Genomic DNA, 7,574 nt, shown 5'->3' with positions numbered 1-7,574 from the left:
TTGAATTTTTAATCATGTATTTTCTCGAATTGAGCGAATTAAAATTGCTGTAAAGGAGGATGGGTCTTTAATGCAAATGTCCTGCAGATTCCAGAATGTTCTTAAAAGGGAGTCTTGGGAAGAATGAGGATGTGACATATCTGTGAAAGCAAGAGCACTAAATTCTCAAAAGTCACCATATCGCTGACAGTATTGCACAAAAGTTTGATTTAACCAGTGCTCTAAGCATTACAGCAACCCTGACATGTGCAATAACATTTCTTCATTATTTCCTTTTGTCTTCAATACTATCATTGAAGTGAGGCCAGAAAACAGAGAAGTTTCTCTTGAGCAACCCTCTGTTCTAGTCACAAACCTCAAATGTTGGTTCACCATTCTTTATTAAATAAATAATATAATTATTTTGTGTGCATGTGAAAAAGCTTCACCATCTCCAACTTGACACAAATATTCAATATATATAATGTGATTGTTCATGTGTACTATGTGTCCCGGCTCTACCGAGTGTGTGCTCTACCTCTAAATACATTTTATTAATAGAATTATAATAAGTCTATTTTTCAGTCACCCAATATCGCGATGTAGTTACATCCTTTCGCCAAAAGATGTCAGTAAAATACCACAGGAAAGTCCTCTAGTTTCCCTGAGCTTTCAGTGAGGAATCCTCTTTCAGCTCGTTATTTTTTTTAAAGGATAAATTGCTATGCAGAACTTTATATTTCTTTTACCCCCTAGAAATTAAAAAATGGTTACGAAAGGTTTAGATGGCAAACAGTTAGCTTCGGTTAAATTCTGAAAAAAAACCAGAAGTTCTTCCCTTGGCTTCTGCTGGTATTCTCCTCAAGTTGATAGAAAGTCTTGGCCCCTTATTACATGTTGTCAAACCTTCTTTTCGTAATTTAGGTGTTTGTATGGGAAAGCCCTGAATCTAAATCATTACGTTAAATATTTGGTTTAAAATTGTATCACTGGAGAAGCATTGTGAAATTGAGGCCATTTGTGTCAATAGTGGAGATGGACATGATTAAACATGCTTTTATTTCCTCCCGCCTTGATAATAGCAATTCTCTTTTTACGTGTCTCTTAGTAATTAAATTCTGAAACGATTACAAGTGGTCCAAATTGCTGCTGCTAAGCTCTTAAACAAGTCAAGAGATCTCATAGGGTGATTGGTGGAGTGCTGCAGAGATGGTTGTTCTTCTGGAAGGTTCTCCTCTTGCCACAGAGAAATGCTGGAGCGCTTCAGAGTGACCAGCAGGTTTTTGTTCACCTCCCCTTCTCACCGGATTGATCAGTTTGGCCAGGCGGCCCACTCTTGAAAGAGTCCTGGTGGTTCCAAAATTCTTCCATTTACGAGTGATGAAGGCCACTGTGCTCATTGGACCTTCAATAATGGAAAAACCTTTTCGAGATCTGTGCCTCAATATAATCTTGTTTCAGAGGTCTACAGACAATTCCACAGGTGGACTCCAATCAATTTGTAGAAACAGCTTGAGGATGATCAATGCGGCTATATTTTAAGTACCTTGTAGTTGCAATAGAACACTCGGTTTCCAAAAGCTTGTTTAAAGTAAATGTAGAGTACATCCATCTACAGAAACCTAAAAATGCCTTGACTTCCAGATATGTCAATTGCGTAAGATCCAGTAAAATTGGTCCAGTGGTTTTTCTGACCAGTCCCAGTGTATGTAGATTCAACAGAATTTTCAACCCTAAAATCCTCTTACTGGAAATGTAATAGTTCTCCAGTACTGGCAGAATAATGAATTCTGTCCAATAAACAGCACCACCAAATGGGATGTAGCTAATGCCACCTTAAGGGCCACATTATCTCATTTACCATGTGGCAAAGAACATAAAGAATTAAGAAGAGGTTAAAAGATTGGAATTGATTCATAAAAATTTCACCCACATAAAACTGTAATCTTCTAACTGGTGACAGATCTAAACTAAACTTGAACTATTTTTTAATGTGTAAAAGAATTATAATGTTCTGCAGGCAAACTTTTATCATTATGGGAATAAACCCAATCACCTCTTAGCATATCAACTCAAGTGTGAGCAAGCTGAAAGGTTCATCAAGGCCATGAAACCGCTAAGGCTGAAATCTGATTGGACAAAAAATCTATGTGCTGACATGTCAATCCAATCTCCCCAGGGCCTTCAAGGTCAATGATGCTGGCATTTTTACCACAGTCTCCTGTAGAATTAGCTCTGTTCCTTTAACCAATCAGATTTTAAATTCGCCTCACAGGGCAGCTAGCTGGCCCAGAATAGCATCAGCATTTTTCCATCTGATTGGTTGGTCAGAGGGAAACTGTTACGCAAAGTTAGACTGTTAAAAAACGTGTGTAGCTCTGCACATATTAATACATCTGAGTTAGACTTTTTTATGCCTACGGAGAAAGAGAAGTTTATTTGGTCTCGGACATACTTAAAAATACATTTGCAAGAAAAGCTAGACATTGTGAGGAGGTCGACCAACCCCGAAGCTAGCTAGCATGTCTCAGCCCGGGAAAGGGTTTGTTCGCCCCCGCCAGACCAGTAAATACGAGCGGTACCACTGGATTACAGCCTCTGAGGAGTGGTGCACATTATGAGTCTGCATCTCTGGTGAGTAGGTTGTATTTTATTTAAATTTTAATGTTTTTGTCATGTTATTAGACAAATATTGTTTCTGAACTGGTTCAGATGATTGTAGGTAGCACAGTTGCGATTGTAGTGTAGAGGTTTGGAGTTGTCTTAACTGGGTTTCTTGCTTAAGTAAAATGGTATTCACCCTCCCTATGTGAAATGTCTCTTTCTCTGTAATGCCACACGTTGTTATATGGCGTTTTGTATAGTATTGATGGTTTCTATAATTACGATGTGATAGTGGTGGTATTAAAATGTGGGTTAAGACGGGTAAATCCCCACTGAAGGCCCAGGTACCAAATGCACGGCCTGCCACTGCTTAAAGCAACCGCAGTTATCTATTCCCGGTCTGTTGGAGACAATAAGTTTAGTCAGTTTACTGGATCTAAAATAAATTTAGGAAAATACCAAGCCATGTTCTTGAATAATCCACAACCTGTTAACTTACAATGTCCCTTTCACATCACTGACTCTGGGTTTCTCTATTTGGGCATACATAGAACTTCTGATTTGAAGGATTCATTCTCTAAGAAGTACTCGTCCTTAATGGCAAGACTCAAGCAAGATATAAATAGGTGGAAACTTTCACCAATTTATTTCTTTGGAAGAATGAATACAATCAAATATAATGTGTAGATCTGAATGCGGTTATTGTTTGCCCAACATGCAGCTCTATTATTGGGCTGCTCAGATTAATCTCAATGTCCCCAAGAATTTGTCTATGCAATTCCCAATCACTTTAAACCCTGATTTCCCTCACTAATTACCCAGTTTGGCTAATGGCCTAATTGGCTTTCAGACCTGGACAGAAAAGAGTATATCTAATTTAGCCAGTTTATTCACAGAAAAGATTTTTAATAGATTACAAAATTCCCAAAACAGATTTTTTAATTTCATTTCTCAAATTACGTTATTTTATTCAGTCTGAAATGAGACAGGGGACAATGAGCTAGGAACTTTCTGATATTGAAAATAGTTTTCTTCCTCCGGGGGGCGCTAAAGGGTCAGATTTCCTATCTCTATTCTCTGTTATCAGAAGCCTCTCTCCCTTTAAATCCTTTAAGAAAGATTTGGGAAAGGGATATTGGCCAACCATTTACTGATGACGAATAGCCCTTTATATGTGAGGAGGTTTTTTTATGAATCAACCTCAAGCTCTGTGCCTGAGCAAAACTTAAAATTCATATACAGAATATGTTTTACCCCAGTACGCCTTCATAAAATGTACCCAAATGTATCAGCAGTTTATTTTGGGACTGTAAGAATAGTACACCTTATTGGAATAAGGTACATGATATAGTTCAGAGAACGCTGGCTATAAAATTCACAACGTTAAAAAAAAAATCTAAGTTCCCTGACCGGGAATCGAACCCGGGCCGCGGCGGTGAGAGCGCCGAATCCTAACCACTAGACCACCAGGGACTGTGTACATTGTTACATTCTTATGTGGACTTCAGACAATCCTAGTTACTTCAGGGTCCTGGAAGAATACAGGTCTTGTAGAGGTGGAAGATTACAACCAATCACCTTCTCAGCAAAGCCAATGAAACTGTGCAGTCAGCCTTTTTTTCATTAGCAATGGCAGCTGCAAACTACCTGGTGATGGAGGAGTGAGTATGGATTCAGTGATAAAGGTGTAGACTTGCACCATCATTTTCTTTGGTAGGTTGAACTTCAACTGTTGCAGGAAGTATAAAATCTGGTGTACTTTCTTTTAATCAAAGAGCTGATATTCAGCTCCCACTGGAGGACCTGAGAGATGATAGTTGCCAGGAAGTGGTATTGGTGGTGCCATTTTACTGACACTTTGTGAGGAAAGAGAGTAACTGCATTTAGATTTTGTTGGGTGAATAAAAATAATAATCAACGTATTATAATTGTGTTATTAACCCCCTGGGACCCTGCATCCTCAATTGGGGACATTACATTTTGGGTTCCCTGCACATAATACTTCATTCTGCATATCTTAGTAGACACTATATAGCACAATGTAGTGGTTAAAAAGTGCCTTGCACTGATTAGTAGAAACACAAGACAACAGGTGGAGTCACTGTGGAGTTCACAAAATCGCAAAGTGAAAATGTACATAACTTGGAAAGATTTGAGAAGAAACCAACAGTTTACATCAAGACTAGGAGTTCTTGCATGTGGTGCCCATTAGTGAAATAGATTTTTTCCTGTGCTGCATTTCTATGGGACAATTCATTGTCAGCTACAGAAAGATTATTGAAATCAATGTTATGTTGCATTGTTTGCAGAGTTTTTGCATAACCGTGTTCAGGCTTTAAAATAAACAGTAATACACTGGAAACTTTTATTGTGTTATGCAATGATATAAACCCAGTGTCTCCGCATGAGAACATAAATAAATAAAGTCTTGTTCAAAGAAAATTATTGGATTATATACTTATGGGTTCAAATTAATGCCAAATAGCTATGAAAAAATAATGAAAAAAATAATAATAAAAAAAAGTGCATATAGTATGAAGACAAAAAAACAAGGCGTTTATCGCAGTCCCTGGTGGTCTAGTGGTTAGGATTCGGCGCTCTCACCGCCGCGGCCCGGGTTCGATTCCCGGTCAGGGAACTGAGTCTTTTTATTAACGAAGTCTTGTGATAAAGCAAAACCAGCGACATATAGATGGTTCTGGTTGAGCATCCTTTAATTCTCTGCTCTACATACTATGCTATCGAATTAAGTTATAAGAGACCTGGTATGTTAATAACACATCATAAATAAACGTTAAATAAACTGTTAACACACCAGTTATAATATATTTTACAATATTGGCTAATTTGAAATAATTTGATAGAATGTTTATAAGAAATGCAGGTAAAGTTGCATCTTTTTGGGATTGAAATATAAAATAATAATAATAATAAATAAAACATAAACATGCAGCATTTATAAAACAATAACATATAAAACGTTTTTAGATTGAGGACTGAGGTGCATACCCAGACTGTGATCCACAGACGTTTATTTATGATGTGTTATTAACATACCAGGTATCTTATAACTTCATTCGATAGCATAGTACGTAGAGTAGAGAATCGAGGATGCTCCACCAGAAGCATCTATATGTCGCTTGTTTTGCTTTATCACAAGATTTTATAAGACAACGTTAAAAGAGACTCAGTTCCCTGACCGGGAATCGAACCCGGGCCGCGGCGGTGAGAGCGCCGAATCCTAACCACTAGACCACCAGGGACTGTGCGTCATGACTCCGTTTTGTGTGTTGGACGTCCTGCAGACTACAGGGTGCGCGCGCGCTACTCCAAAATGAATTTTAATACCAGAATTGTAAATCGTGCCACTATATTGCAATCCTACGCCTTGGACTTATTTGGGGAAAATAATCATTGCAGTGCATCACTTAAATTTTTTTTTCTTATTTTCTTATTTTATTTTCCTATTTTTTTGTTAAGTTTATCATATTTTGATAGCACCACATCATCACAAATTCGTGTACATGCAACCCATTATACTTAATAAATAAAGATGATTCTGAATTCTATGAAACAGATAAACAGCTTTAATTGACAGCTTTTAAAGCTTAGTATAGAGAAGTCCGGACTGATCGAGTTCAAGGATTTTATTGCTATTTAGGTACGAGCATAAACTTCTCTGCAGAAACCCTTTCTAGGATCTCTGGGATAAAGGGGAAGTCTGATATTCGGTTGAGAAAACCCTGGAGAGGTGGAGATATGTGCTGGAGAGAGGGGGAATGAAAGTCAGTAGGAGTAAGACAGAGTACATGTGTGTGAATGAGAGGGAGGGCAGTGGAGTGGTGAGATTGCAGGGAGAAGAGGTGGAGAAGGTGGAGGAGTTTAGATATCTTGGTTCAGCAGTGCAAAGTGATGGAGAGTGTGTTAGAGAAGTGAAGAAAAAAGTGCAGGCAGGGTGGAGTGGGTGGAGAAGAGTGATAGCAGGAGTGATTTGTGATAGAAGGGTATCTGCAAGAGTGAAAGGGAAAGTTTATAGGACTGTGGTGAGACCTGAGATGTTGTATGGTTTAGAGACAGTGGCATTGAGTAGGGTGAGTAGGGAATAGGGTTTTCGTTTTTGCTCATTTACCAGGGTTTTTCTTTAACTTCCAGGATATCTCAGCTGGAGGACTAAGGTGCTCAATAAGGGCTGTTCATGCATGCACAGACTGTGATCTTATACCGATCCACAGTTGTTTATTTAAAATGTGTTATTAAAATACCAGGTATCTTTTACCTTCTCTGATAGTAGAGTAGAAAGTAGAGAATTGAGGATGCTCGACCAGAAGCATTTATATGTCGCTGGTTTTGCTGTCTTACAAGATTTTATAAGACAACGTTAAAAAAGACTCAGTTCCCTGACCGGGAATCGAACCCGGGCCGCGGCGGTGAGAGCGCCGAATCCTAACCACTAGACCACCAGGGACTGTGCGTCATGACTCCGTTTTGTGTGTTGGATGTCGTACACACTATAGGGTGCGCGCTACTACAGAATGAATTTTAACAATTATAATATGTCGGGTTTTTATTCACCCCAAAAACCAAAATTCAGTTTCACTCAAAAGGTGTCTTGAAAATACTACCACCAATACCACTTCCTGGGAACATCATCTCTTTTTAGGACCTCAAATGTCAGCTAAATATCAGCTCTTTCATTGAAAAAACACACCAGAGTTTATATTTCCTGCGACAGCTGAGGAAGTTCAACCTACCAATGAAAATTATGGTGCACTTCTCCACCTCCATCACTGAATCCATACTCACCCCTCCATCACCAGCTAAAATGCAGCTGCCGTTGCTAAAGACAAAGACAAACTGCAGACTGTCATCCACTCTGCTGAGAAGGTGATTGGTTGTAATCTTCCACCTCTACAGGACCTGCACTCCTCCAGGACTCTGAAGTAACTAGTATTGTGGGTGACCCCTCTTACCCTGGACACAGACTTTATGAA

General features: G+C 38.8%; 4 non-coding genes across 4 annotated transcripts; 1 reads left to right on the top strand and 3 right to left on the bottom strand.

Moving 5' to 3' along the window:
• Positions 1-3,984: 3,984 nt before the first annotated feature.
• On the bottom strand, positions 3,985-4,056 carry trnae-cuc. The gene has a single exon. It is a non-coding gene; the product is annotated as a tRNA-Glu (tRNA).
• Positions 4,057-5,149: 1,093 nt separating this feature from the next.
• On the top strand, positions 5,150-5,221 carry trnae-cuc. The gene has a single exon. It is a non-coding gene; the product is annotated as a tRNA-Glu (tRNA).
• Positions 5,222-5,774: 553 nt separating this feature from the next.
• Positions 5,775-5,846, bottom strand: trnae-cuc. The gene has a single exon. It is a non-coding gene; the product is annotated as a tRNA-Glu (tRNA).
• Positions 5,847-6,976: 1,130 nt separating this feature from the next.
• Positions 6,977-7,048, bottom strand: trnae-cuc. Its single transcript has one exon. It is a non-coding gene; the product is annotated as a tRNA-Glu (tRNA).
• Positions 7,049-7,574: the final 526 nt, after the last annotated feature.

The sequence above is a fragment of the Silurus meridionalis genome, chromosome 29 (assembly GCF_014805685.1).
Source record: "Silurus meridionalis isolate SWU-2019-XX chromosome 29, ASM1480568v1, whole genome shotgun sequence".
In the NCBI taxonomy this organism is placed as follows: domain Eukaryota; kingdom Metazoa; phylum Chordata; class Actinopteri; order Siluriformes; family Siluridae; genus Silurus; species Silurus meridionalis.
This window is presented reverse-complemented; position numbering and strand designations above follow the sequence as displayed.